Consider the following 14,468-nt stretch of genomic DNA (forward strand, 5'->3'; position numbering starts at 1 on the left):
AGCCAATAAATTCATAAAAATGTGGTAAACATCATTAGTCATCATGGTAATGCAAATTAAAACAAAAATGATATACTATTTCACACCCACTAAAATGGCTACATTCAAAGACCATCAAATTTTGCAAGGACTTGCAAGTGGATTAGAACTCTCATCTTTGCTGGTAGTAATACAAAATGGTAAAGCCATTTTGGAAAACTGTTTTAGCAGTCTTAATAAAGTTAAATATAGATATCTACTCTACAATTCAGAAATTCCATCCCTAGATATTTATCCTTAGAGAAATAAAAACATATATCCACAAAAGACTTATATAAGAATAGTCTAAAAGTGGAAAGAACAGAAGGATGGATAAACAAATTGTGCTATATTCATACACTGAAATACGATTCCATAATAAAAAGAGAAAAAAACACTGATATGTGCAAGCAACATGGATGAATTGCAAAAACATTATGTAGAGTGAAAGAAGCCTTGCACATAAGAGTACACACATATTGTATGATTCTATCTATATAAAATCTAAGAATGAGCAAAACAAATCAAAAATGACAGAAACCAAAAAAGTGGTTGCCTAGGGTTGGGGGGGATACATGGTGGAATTTACTTGAGTGAACTTTCTGGGGCAATAAACATTCTGTATCTTGACTGGGGTGGTGCTTACTATAGTAGAAACTCATCAAAAAAGGCTAGGTGTGGTGGCTTACACCTGTAATCCCAACACATTGGGAGGCTGAGGCATGAGAATCGCTTGAACACAGGAGTTCAAGACCAGCTTGGACAACATAGTGAGACCTCATCTCTACCAAAGTTTTAAAAATTAGCTTGGTGCGGTGGCACATGCCTATAGTCCCAGCTACTCTGAAGGCTGTAGCAGGGGATCACTTGAACTCAGAAGTTTGAGGTTACAGTGAGCTGTGATCATGCCACTGCATTTCCAGCCTGGGCAACAGAAAGAGATTTTATCTCTAAAAAATAGAAAAAAATTTAAAAATTAAAATATAATTAGCAAACTTTATCTAGTGGACATATACAAAATATTAATCAACTGCAGAATAAATATACATTTTAAACACCGAAGGATATTTATAAAAAGTGGTCACATGCAAGGCCAAAGTAAATCTCAACAAATTCCCCACAAAATGGTATCAATCATGCAAACCACATATACTAATCACGGTAAAATTATATCACAAGATAGTAACCTGAAAACAAATACCATTTTTGAAAATTAAAAACAGGCTCATCTGAAGGTAGTAAGTTCTCTCAATTGTTCAGTGAAATAGAACTCCTTATTTCACTTTTTCCCTCTTCTCACTACTGCACTTACTAAAAAAATTTAAAACACACTTCTAAATACTCTATAGGTTAAAGAAAAAATGAGACACACAAACATGGCCAAATATTTTTTCGAGAAAGGTATAAAGGCAAATCAATAGAGAAAGGAAAAGCTTTTCAACAAGCTGTACTGGAACAATCAGACATCCATACTTTTTTCTGAGATGGAGTTTTGCTCTGTCACCCAGGCTGGATGTAGTGGCTCCATCTCAGATCACTGCAACCTCCACTTCTCAGCTTCAAGCGATTCTCCTATCTCAGCCTCCTGAGTAGATGGGATTACAGGCATGCACCATCACTCATGGATAACTTTTGTATTTTTAGTAGAGGGGTTTCACCAAGTTGGCCAGGCTGGTCTGAAACTCTTGACCTCAGTGATTCACCCGCCATGGCCTCCCAAAGTGCTGGGATTATAGGCATGAGCCACTGTGCCCGGCCCATAATTTTTTTTTTTTTTTAAGGTCTACCTAAATGGTAGGTAGGCTTGGACAAAGGCTTGGGCAATTGGGTCATAATGCCAAAAGACACAATTCTGAACACCATAATCCTCAATGCTGAAATCCCAAAAGAACAAAATCCCCAAAGTCTAAACCCTAACAATTAAGATCCCTAAAGTCATCATCATAAGACAGTTGCATCATGTTTGACAAGATCTTACTTCCTATTTCCATGAAAATTGCTCAAATCTATCCCTATATTACACTTTTATATGCTGAATTTTCTTTTTAGTTTCTTCTTTAAAAAAAAATTTTTCCCACTATTTTTGTCAGCATTTTTTAAATTACAATTCTCTGTGACATGTATTTAATATTCACATAATTTTCAATACTGGAGGTATAATTTGTATAGACTTTCAGAGAATTCTAATTTGTTTTATGCATGTTTTACAAATTTGACTCCATGAAAGTGGATTAGCAGAACATGGAATTTGTATACAAGCATTGTGCATGTACTTAAAACCTGTTCAATAAATGAACAGATATTTTTATTAAAAATATTTTTTAAAAAAGGTCTACCTAAGCCGGGCGCGGTGGCTCAAGCCTGTAATCCCAGCACTTTGGGAGGCTGAGGCGGGTGGATCACGAGGTCAAGAGATCGAGACTATCCTGGTCAACATGGTGAAACCCCGTCTCTACTAAAAATACAAAAAATTAGCTGGGCATGGTGGTGCGTGCCCGTAATCCCAGCTACTCAGGAAGCTGAGGCAGGAGAATTGCCTGAACCCAGGAGGCGGAGCTTGCAGTGAGCCGAGATCGCGCCATTGCACTCCAGCCTGGGTAACAAGAGTGAAACTCCGTCTCAAAAAAAAAAAAAAAAAAAAAAGTTTCTAAATATCTAGGGATGAGCCTCAAGCAAGTTATAGGATAAGGAGAAATGTATTTATTTATCACTGCCAACTTGTAATAAAGTTTGGGTCCACACTAGGAGTAGCATTCACCTAAAGACTACTACAACTACCTTATTCCAGCTTCTAGACCCATTCCTACTCCAAACCATTCTTAGTATTGCCTGAGTCACCTTTTAAAAATAAATCTGATCATTTAAATCATTTATTTAAGTCATTCAATAGCTTTCCAGATTCAGATAAAATCTCAAGGTTTTAATATAGCAAAGAAGTTTCTTCATAATCTATCCTCTTGTTCTTATCTCTTAGCAATCAGTCATCCTACATTCTAACCATAATGAACTAATTCCAGGTCCCCAAACATACTGTCATCTCTTACTCACTGACTTTGTACATGAAATTCCCTCTGCTTGAGATGCCCTTCCCCCTCATCCCATCATCATCAAAATTTAACTCAACTATCACTCCCCTAACAGGCCTACACTGCCTAGAAAAAAGCACACTGCCTAACTTCAGAGGGTACCATTCACAACATAATGTTATGAAAATGGTCACATCAGAATTGTACCAACTAAGGCTCTTGGTATCCCATCTATATCTTCCCATAGTAAACATTCTGTACATATCTGTATATATATATCTTAATTGCAATTTTTTAAATAAATATTCAAGTATAAGTTTCTCCTGGGTAGGCATTATGTCAAGGAAGCTTCCTTGACCTTATAATTTAGACTAGCTTAAATTAGGCTTTTCTAATTAATCACTGTTTTTCTCCATAAAACAAAAATGAAAAGTGATAAGAGAACAATTAAAAGAGCTAATATTTATTGAGTGTTGACTACAGGCAAGACACTGTAGCATTTTATATGCAATATCACATTTAATTTTCCTAAGAACCTGAGATAGGTACCATTATAACCGCTACTTTTTAGAAGAGAAAGCTGAAACACAAAGCAGTAAAGCAACTTGCCAAAAGGCACATGGCCAATAAAAAGAGGTGGAATGTGAATCTAGGCAGACTATCTTAAGAGATTGCACAATTAAAATGACTTGTTTAAGCCAGGCTCTGTGGCATATACCTGTCGTCTCAGCTACTTGGGAGGCTGAGGCAAGAGGTCTGCTTGAGCCTAAGACTTCAAGGATAATCTAGGCAACACAATGAGATCCCATCTCTGAAAAACGTTTTTTTAAAATAATATGCTAAATGTCTACCTTCCCTGCTTCATATAACATTAATTTTTTTCCCAATCTACCCTCAGGACTCAAAGCCTAGTATACAGGCCTCCAATAAATATGTCTACTAAAGACCAGGTATGGTGACTCAAGCCTATAATCCCAACACTTTGGGAAAACAAGGCAGGACGATCACTTGAGGCCAGGAGTCTGAAAGCAACCTGGGCAATATAGAGAGACCTCATCTCTACAAAAAATATTTTAAAATAAAAAAATTAGCCAGATTTGGTGTTACATGCCTTGTAGCCCTAGTTACTCAGGAGACTAAGGTGGGATGACTGATTACTTGAGTCCAGGAGTTTAAGACAGTGAGACCTTGTTCCTTAAAAAAAAAAAAAAAAGTGGCCAGGTGCGGTGGCTCACGCCTGTAATCCCAGCACTTTGGGAGGCTGAGGCGGGTGGATCACGAGCTCAGGAGATCGAGACCATCCTGGTCAACATAGTGAAACCCCGTCTCTACTAAAAATACAAAAAAATTAGCTGGGCATGGTGGTGTATGCCTGTAATCCCAACTACTCAGGAGGCTGAGGCAGGAGAATTGCCTGAACCCAGGAGGCGGAGGTTGCGGTGAGCCGAGATCGCGCCATTGCACTCCAGCCTGGGTAACAAGAGATAAACTCCGTCTCAAAAAAAAAAAAAAAAAGTTTGCTAAGTTAAAGATGACTCTAAATTCAGCTCTCTGAATACCTGTTATCTACCATGTTAGCCATCTTTCTTGACTTCCACTGATCAGCAAATTTGGTAAGCCTACTATGTTCCTAACAAATTATCAATAAAAGTGTTACAAACTCCTATATATATGTTAAGTAAGTGATTGTGACATCTCAAATCTGAACATTCACCCAACTACTTAACTGAAATCACAGCTATTTAAACTATTCAAAGGGCTAAAGAACAGACCCATTACTTTGGTAGGTTTTCCATAAAACATTATTTTACCTTTTGTCAAGGCTTACAGTTTTTCAACAGGTAAATCAACACTCTTTTCTCATTTCATTCAGTTTAACTACCCTTAGCTTCCAAACACACTTCTAAGCTTTTCTCATTTTGTCACAATTCTTTTCTGCCAACCTTCTATTTGTCACAAAGCTCCAGAGAAGAATGAGTGAAGAATAAGATGTTCCATATTACTAAGTGAACTTTTACAAGGGCAAGGGAATAAAACTTCCACGAGTTTGACTATATAAACAACATCTTTGGAGAAAGGGAATTATGAACTTTCTCTACGTAAACAAACAGAGACAAAACATAAAAGAGCTATCAGACGGTAAAATTACCTCTCCTCCGGAGAGCTAAATTTTAGTGAATACTTTTTACAAAACAGTTTTTTTTTTTAAAGTTTTTTTTTTTTTTTTTTTTTTTTTTTTTTGAGACGGAGTTTCGCTCTTGTTACCCAGGCTGGAGTGCAATGGCGCGATCTCGGCTCACCGCAACCTCCGTCTCCTGGGTTCAGGCAATTCTCCTGCCTCAGCCTCCTGAGTAGCTGGGATTACAGGCACGCGTCACCATGCCCAGCCAATTTTTTGTATTTTTAGTAGAGACGGGGTTTCACCATGTTGACCAGGATGGTCTCGATCTCTTGACCTTGTGATCCATCCGCCTCGGCCTCCCAAAGTGCTGTGATTACAGGCGTGAGCCACCGCGCCTGGCAAAAGTATTGTTTTTAAAACCCAAACCCTGAGATAAGAGAAACTGATCCAGACTGATGAAAAAAAATTGTGTGTATGCATAAATCATCCTTGATTTTAAATTCTTTTTCCTCTTGAATGCCATATGAAACTATAAACTGAAGTATGCTATCATCCAACATGGAGAGTACTCACCAGTGTTTATTTGAGGTTAATATGTTCTTGCGGCCAGGCACGGTGGCTCACGCCTATAATCCCAGCACTTTGGGAGACTGAGACAGGTTGATCATAAGGTCAAGAGATCGAGACGATCCTGGTCAACATGGTGAAACCCCATCTCTACTAAAAATACAAAAAATTAGCTGGGCATGGTGGTGCACGCCTGTAGTCCCAGCTACTCGGGAGGCTGAGGCAGGAGAATTGCTTGAACCCAGGAGATGGAGGTTGCGGTGAGCCGAGACCGCACCATTGCACTCCAGCCTGGGTAACAAGAGTGAAACTCCATCTCAAAAAAAAAAAAAATGTTTTCACTGTGTTATCAAACTAACAATATAACAAAGACAAATGATAAGAAATGACTTCTTAAAGGCCGGGCGCGGTGGCTCAAGCCTGTAATCCCAGCACTTTGGGAGGCCGAGGCGGGTGGATCACGAGGTCAAGAGATCGAGACCATCCTGGTCAATATGGTGAAACCCCATCTCTACTGAAAATACAAAAAATTAGCTGGGCATGGTGGCACATGCCTGTAATCTGAGCTACTCAGGAAGCTGAGGCAGGAGAACTGCCTGAACCCAGGAGGCGGAGGTTGCGGTGAGCCGAGATCGTGCCATTGCACTCCACCCTGGGTAACAAGAGCGAAACTCCGTCTCAAAAAAAAAAAAAAAAAAAAGAAATGACTTCTTAAAAATAAAAATGTTGACAGTCGCCATGGCTCACACCTGTAATCCCAGCACTTTGGGAGGCCAAGGCAGGCAGATCATGATGTCAGGAGTTCGAGACCAGCCCAGCCAACATGGTGAAATTCCATCTCTACTAAAAATACAAAAATTAGCCAGGCACAGTAGCACACACCTGTAGTCCCAGCTACTCAGGAGGCTGAGGCAGGAGAATCGACTGAACCCGGGAGGCAGACGCTGCAGTGAGCAAAGATCATGCCACTGCACTCCAGCCTGGGTGACAGAATGAGACTCCATCTCAAAAAAAAAAAAAAAAAGTTATTTATCCCATGGTTTGTTGTAAGACTGGACTCTAATACACATGGCTTTAATATTAAACTTTTCATCATTATCCAAACCACACATATTATAGTACATTTTTAAAATGTTTTCTTAAAACACTGTACAATACCAGGTTTTGATTTTTTTTTTTTTGAGACGGAGTTTCACTCTTGTTACCCAGGCTGAAGTGCAATGGCGCGATCTCGGCTCACCGCAACCTCCGCCTCCTGGGTTCAGGCAATTCTCCTGCCTCAGCCTCCTGAGTAGCTGGGATTACAGGCACGAGCCACCGTGCCCAGCTAATTTTTTGTATTTTTAGTAGAGACGGGGTTTCACCATGTTGACCAGGATGGTCTCGATCTCTCGACTCAAAAAAAATCTGTACATTCATTTTAAGACTCTTTAGTCATCTTTAGCAACTTTCTAAGTGTTACATGAAGCTCAATAATGGTATTTACATTAAGAAAAAGAGAACCAAGTGATAAGAAATGGTCAAAATGTTATTATTAGCCACAGAACTCTTCTGATCGTGAGGGCAATAAAAGTCAGAATTAAGCCACTAAATGAGGATTACAGAGTCACCATTCGAGACATCCTCAGAAAAACATGCCAACAGGCTGCCCCATCTATAACTCTCTTGCTCTCTCTTTCTGGCACTTTAATATCCTAGTCTTATTCATGCAGTTTTAATAGGCAACACTTCCCAAACTTTCCCCACTAAAGTACATGGCATTTTTTTAAGGGTCAGAGGCACCTGCAAGTCTGGAACCCCAGCTCAGGGATTAGATGGATGGAAAGTCCAGCATGAGGAAGGAACTGCTTGAACTAAAGCTGACAGGATAGCATTGTTTTCTAAAACAAAACAAAAAAAATTATTTTACAATGATTTGAGAAATATATCCCATGTATAGAAAAACTGGAGGTTAAAAATCACCAATTACTAGGGCATTAATCTAGTATGCTGGACAAAATGATCTTCTGTCTCCTCTATCTTAAAACCACAAAATAAAGCTTCTAAAAAAATAAAACTGCATTTCTAGTTTTAAGAGTTTTAAGGAATTAACACTCTCATTAGCCACTTTCATATTCTGTGGTATTTAGAATACATGCAGATACCATGAAGTATGTGTTACAGCTGAGGCCTCTGCAAATCATATAATAACTTATATTACTCTCAAATTCACATTAGAAACTCAAGTGACATTGAAATATCACACAAATTAGCTGGTGCTACTTTTGTCACTAGCACTGTTGAATCATAACTAAGGCAGCAGAAAAATCATCTCTGGGTTCGTTCAAGACCATTTTTCTTTTAATGTCTTTTTTCAATGTGTTTATAAGGTTATAGATGCCTTTTAAAAATAGCTCATAGAATTATAGAATGGTAAAACACTGAAACTAGATAAACTAGTATTTCAACCTCCAACTCTCAGCAAATTGATCAAGTAGAGGAGTCTATTTAAAACTAACTGGCCCTCAGGAGGCTGAGGCAGGAGGCTGAGGCAGGAGGATGGCTTGAACCTGAGTTAAAGGCAGCAGTGAGCTATGACTGCACTCAACTTTAACCTGGGTGTCACAGCCGGACCCCACCTTAAGGGATCACTGATACAGATTTTCATTTAATAAATTGTGGGTATATTTCAAAGACGACCACTCTACTACTCATAGACATTTAGGTTGTTTTCAATCTGGGAGGATTATAAATAGCATTAAATGAACATCCTTATAAATATATCTTTGTATCTAAGCTCAACGATTTCTCCAAAGTGAAAATTCTTTAATGTTTTTTAACAATATGTATTTCTTCTATGTGCTCATTCTCTAGCTTTTGCCCATTCTCTGTTGGGTTCTTCAAGTTTATTTCTTGTTGATTTAAGAGCTCTTTAGGCTGAGTGTGGTGGCTCATGCTTGTAATCCTAGCACTTTGGAAGGCTGAAGTAGAAGGATCACTTGAGCTCAAGAGTTAGAGATCAGTCTGGACAACATAGTGAAACCCCATCTCTATTTTTAAAAAGTAAAAAAGACAGATCTTTAAATATTTAAGATATTAACTTTTATTTTTCATATATGTTGAAAAACATATATGAGTTTTTGTTTTTTCTTTTAGGGATTTTTTTTTTAACACAATAATTTATTTATTGAGAGTCTCCTCTCTGCCCTTGCAGTCTCTAGATCACTTTTTCCGCTTGTAGATTTTGCGCACAAGCCCCAGAAAGATAGCTGGGGGAAGGGGTGCTGCATACTGTTCAATGAGACCTATAATGTGGTTGAAATTGTCTTCCTCATACTTCGAGAACACAGCCGGCAGATACAGCTCCTCATATAATGCCTTCACTTGGGCCACCTTCTCAGCCTCATTCTGCCTGTAATTTTCCTTCAGGATCTGGCGCTGTTCCGGAGTGGACTGTTGCAGACACTGGACCACCAGCCAGCTTGCATTTGTTGTCCTGGATGTCAGTGCCAACTTTGCCAGTCACACTGGGGTCCCCAAGAGGTCAAGGTAATCATCCTGAATCTGAAAGAACTCTCCCATCTCCAATAGGATCTTCTTGGCACTGGCATGCTCCTTCTCGCCATCAATTCCTGCCATGTACATGGCTGCAGCTACAGGAAGGTAGAAGGAGTAGAAAGCCATCTTGTACTTGACAATAGATTTGTACCTCTTTTCAGTAAATCTGCTGAGATCCACATTGCCCTGGGGGACTGTGATGAGGTCCAGGGTCTGCCCAATCTCAGTGTGATAGGAACTCTGCAGGAAGAGCTCGATCAGGTTTAGGTAATAGGGCTGCTCCCAGCAGTAGAGTTTCAGCAGGCAGTAGATACATGCTTCCAGAAGGATAGCATCATTGATGGCATCCAAACCCACACCTGGCTTCTGATACCAGCAAAGCTGTCCCAGGCGGGTGAGGGATGAATCCATGATGTCATCTGTCACCAGGAAGAAAGCTTGCAGCAGTTCCACACACCAGCCCACAGTCAGAGCCTGCTGGAGACTATCAGCATCCTGTTTCCTTGGCTCCATCAGCTCCCGAAATGCTACTAGCACCATCAAACCCCAGTGATACTTGCCTCCAATGGCGTTGTACTCCAGGACCTCCTTGAGCTGGGCAATAGCATCTCCTGTCTCTGGGTGCCCCATCTCATCCTCAGTCAGCACCCTAACAATCTGGGAGAAGTGCTGAAAAAAATCCTGCTTTTCTCGGGCATAAACATCTGATTTCTGGTGTCCATTCATTCTGAGGGAGGAGCAAAGGGCTCTGTTCCTGGATACGGGTTCCTGCTCAGTCTTTTAGGGATTTTTAATGGTGAATTTTACCAAATACACATCTTAGATGTCTTCATAGACAAATCTGATGTTCTTTTCTTCCTTTGAAGTCTAGTGTCTTTCCCTCCAAGATTATAAAAATAGTTATATTTTCTTATTTTTTTGGCTTTGTTTTTAAAAAATCTTTAACCCACTTGGACTTTACTTTTGTACATAATGAATATAAACTTTATTCTTCCCCACTGCTTGCTAAGTATCCCAACAAAGGTACAAAATAAACTAGTGTTATGCTGGAACCTGTGCATACTGCTTATGACAGACTTAAATTTTCTGGAAATTTGTAAGCTGATTGTGAAACATAGCCATAAAAAACTATATAAACAGAATAAAATAAATCATATTTAAAACAAAGGTAACAAATACTCAAGAATTATCACTCCCTAGTTATTTTGTTATGATTTATGCTCTTAAGGTTATCTAACACCTATGTTATCTATATGGTGAAAACACTATATAAGAGTGTGCCGCCGGGCGCGGTGGCTCAAGCCTGTAATCCCAGCACTTTGGGAGGCCGAGGCGGGTGGATCACGAGGTCGAGAGTTTGACACCATCCTGGTCGACATGGTGAAACCCCGTCTCTACTAAAAATACAAAAAATCAGCTGGGCATGGTGGCGTGTGCCTGTAATCCCAGCTACTCAGGAGGCTGAGGCAGGAGAATTGCCTGAACCCAGGAGGCGGAGGTTGTGGTGAGCCAAGATCGGGCCATTGCACTCCAGCCTGGGTAACAAGAGTGAAACTCCGTCTCAAAAAAAAAAAAAAAAAAAAAAGAGTGTGCCAGCCGGGCGCAGTGGCTCAAGCCTGTAATCCCAGCACTTTGGGAGGCCAAGGTGGATGGATCATGAGGTCGAGAGATCGAGACCATCCTGGTCAACATGGTGAAACCCCGTCTCTACTAAAAATGCAAAAAGTTAGCTGGGCATGGTGGTGCGTGCCTGTAATCCCAGCTACTCAGGAGGCTGAGGCAGGCCCCGTCTCTACTAAAAATACAAAAAATTAGCTGGGCATGGTGGTGCATGCCTGTAATCCCAGCTACTCAGGAGGCTGAGGCAGGAGAATTGCCTGAACCCAGGAAGCGGAGGTTGCGGTGAGCCGAGATCGCGCCATTGCACTCCAGCCTGGGTAATAAGAGCGAAACTCCGTCTTAAAAAAAAAAAAAAAAAAGAGTGTGTCAGTGCATGTCTTTCTCCAATTCAGCATTTAGTAGCTTCACATTAGTGGCTTGAAATTGGCCATTACAGGAGTATTAGAAGAGATCAGCAAATCCTACAAACTACAGCTTTTTTATTTTACAGAGAGCCTATTGTTAAACATATGTCAGCATACCCCTGGAATAAGCCATTCTTTCCTCACTAATTTGAAAAAGGATCTCTAGTATATACTAAAGTGCCATTTATTCATAAGTTTATAAAATAGAATGAGGAGCTTAGAATTGTACTTTTTTTTTCTACTCTAGCATCCCAAACTACTTGGTATGTTTTGATATATTAGATAAGACTTTGGACACAGTTTCTGTTAACTGGATCTCTATTTTTCTAACATAGATCACAGCCCTGCAAAGAAAAGGGTATTTTCCTTAAACAATTCAATAGCATTCTTAACTTTATGTAGATTACAGAAAACAGTACAAATAAAGGACTATTTCATTTCAAAATAAAGGACTATTTCTGGATATAGTTGGTTACCGTATACCTTTTTTTAGATTAGGGGTCTTACTTTTTTGGGGGGGGCGGGGGACTCTTACTCAAAAAAAAAAAAAATTCAAACATAAGAAAACAAAACCACTACTATGGGGTTGGTTCTAAATACCACTCTAAGTGTTCTCTCATAAAAATTCTGCCAGTGCATGAGGAAATGGGAATCTTTTAATATATAATGGCAAGACCCAATGATAGTACTCTTTTTTTTTTTTTTTTTGAGGCAAGATCTGGCTCTGTTGCTCAAGTTGGAGTGCAATGGCACCATCTCAGCTCACTGCAACCTCTGCCTCCTGGCCTCAAGCCATGCTCCCACCTCAGCCTTCCAAGTAGCTGGGGAGTACAGGCACACACCACCATGTCCAGCTAACTTTCGTATGTTTTGTAGAGAAGGGGTTTTGTCATGTTGCCCAGGCTGGTCTTGAACTCCTGAGCTCAAGCAATCTGCCTGCTTTGGCCTCCCAAAGTGCTAGAATTACAGGTGTAAGCCACAGTGCCTGGCCAACAGTACTGTTCTTTGAGAGTCACTATCACATACAAACTCAGCATTGGAAACTTTCTTCCTTTTTTTCATAGAGATGGGTCTTGCTATGTCACCCAGGCTAGATGCAGTGGCTATTCACAGAAGCAATCATTGCATACTAAAATCCCAAACTCCTGGGCTCAAAAGATCCTCCTGCCTTAACCTCCTAAGTAGGCAGAGTAGCTGAGACTACATGCGTGGGCCACCATGCCCAGCCTAGAAGCTTTCAATTCAACAACCAACAAGCACCCAGCCTGGGATCATGCTAGGCTCTGAAGAAGCAACTAAGACATGACCCTAATCTATGAAACTCTCATAATTTTTGGTGGATCAGTGGGTAAAGAACGTGTCACAAGTGGTTATAAGCATTTGTTTTCATTAGCACTGAGAGACAGAAACAGATTGTCTTCAAGAATGAGTATCTACTTTAAGATGAAAAGAAAATCAGGGTATAAAAACTAGTTATTTAAAGTTTGGCTACCTACAGAGACAAGCTGATATATGCTGATAACTAGCTCTTCAGCACCTATACCAGTTAAACATTACAGTGTCCCTGTTTTAATGTCTTTCCTGCTGAGGTTCTTTAAGAACTCAGTGATTTATTTGTAAATACTGATTATCAACTGCATCAAGAAAACCAGTAACTGCTGTCTATGTACTTCCTTACCTGTTACAGGCCATTTAGATTTGCACTCCAGCTACCTTATTCTAGGTGTTTACATTATGAAACTACGCAATGAAATACCTGGGTTGACTCAAAAGAACCACCCTTTTTGCAACTAAACCGAAAGACCTCACTTTTAAAGGCTTGCTGTCATTTGATTTCTTGTAAACATCTTATATTGTAGCCTAGGCAGAAAACACAGCAGTTGCCCTTTTCACACATACAGTTGATACAGTGACAATTTCAACCTTTTCCAATCATTAACTAATATTTTAGATTGTAAAATCTATTTCTTAAGGCTTTGTACTATATATAGAAATAATCATTACCCTTTGGGAAACAATGGCTCATTTACTGAAAATGAGTTTAACAAAGGAATTATTTGGTACTGAAAAATACAGAGCAGTGAATTGGGTGACACAAATCACCGCATCATCAGCTCATATGACTCCATTAGGGTAATTTACTTAAAACAAAACCTACAATAACTTAAAATTTAAATTCAACAATAAAATCATGTCCTCTGTCACAGAATTGTGAAACCAAATCTTTGATTATTTTGCAAATGTTCCCTTAAGTCCCAACCTGAGACAAAAACCACAAAAAAGAAAACTTTGTAGAATGGAATATTTCTATACTGCCTGAAGCTTAGTTTTGACTGGTACATGTTTCAGTTACACATTTGATTCACACTGAATTTTGTTTTAATTATTGAGAATAAATTGCATTCCAAAACAGTCGCAAGATTTAAAACTTCGAGTTCCTTCTCTAGTTAGAGAGCTTACAAAATTCATTACATAGAACAGTGAGTTGATGCAGTGACCACAAATTTCTTAACATTAGTCCTAAATTAATCATAACCAAATCTCCGCCAAGTTCTGTAGAAATAGCCTCAAAGTAGGTAATGCAAGAGTCACAAAATGTTAATCTAGAAGGATGGTTTCCGAATATACTGTACAATTCTTTCAAATTTCCTGAGGTTTAAAACTTTAAAAAAAATAAGTGAGAGAATATGCTCAAAATAGATATACAACTTAGTTACATATAACATGAAAAGACTGAGTTGCTCTTCACCAAAAACCTTGTAGTATGTAACATTTAATCAGAAAACATGGAGTCACTGGCTCACACAAAATAACCAACAGAGCCGGGCGCGGTGGCTCAAGCCTGTAATCCCAGCACTTTGGGAGGCCGAAGCGGGTGGATCACGAGGTCAAGAGATCGAGACCATCCTGGTCAACATGGTGAAACCCCGTCTCTACTAAAAATACTAAAAATTAGCTGGGCATGGTGGCGCATGCCTGTAATCCCAGCTACTCAGGAGGCTGAGGCAGGAGAACTGCCTGAACCCAGGAGGTGGAGGTTGCGGTGAGCCGAGATCGCGCCATTGCACTCCAGCCTGGGCAAGAAGAGCGAAACTCCGTCTCAAAAAAAAAAAAAAAAAAAAATAACCAACAGATTAATCTAAATATTCCATAGTTTTTTTCAGATGCACGTTA

The 14,468-nt window shown here is 39.6% G+C and overlaps 1 protein-coding gene and 1 pseudogene across 1 annotated transcript in view; both read right to left on the bottom strand.

The window, feature by feature from the left end:
- Nucleotides 1-14,468, bottom strand: part of NLK (nemo like kinase) — a 169,657-nt gene that overhangs the window by 139,259 nt on the left and 15,930 nt on the right. The gene's annotated exons all lie outside the window — the stretch shown is intronic.
- LOC141581835 (farnesyl pyrophosphate synthase pseudogene) overlaps nucleotides 1-14,468 on the bottom strand; it is a 28,793-nt pseudogene continuing 14,325 nt past the window's right edge.

This window comes from Saimiri boliviensis, chromosome 17, assembly GCF_048565385.1.
Source record: "Saimiri boliviensis isolate mSaiBol1 chromosome 17, mSaiBol1.pri, whole genome shotgun sequence".
In the NCBI taxonomy this organism is placed as follows: Eukaryota; Metazoa; Chordata; class Mammalia; order Primates; family Cebidae; genus Saimiri; species Saimiri boliviensis.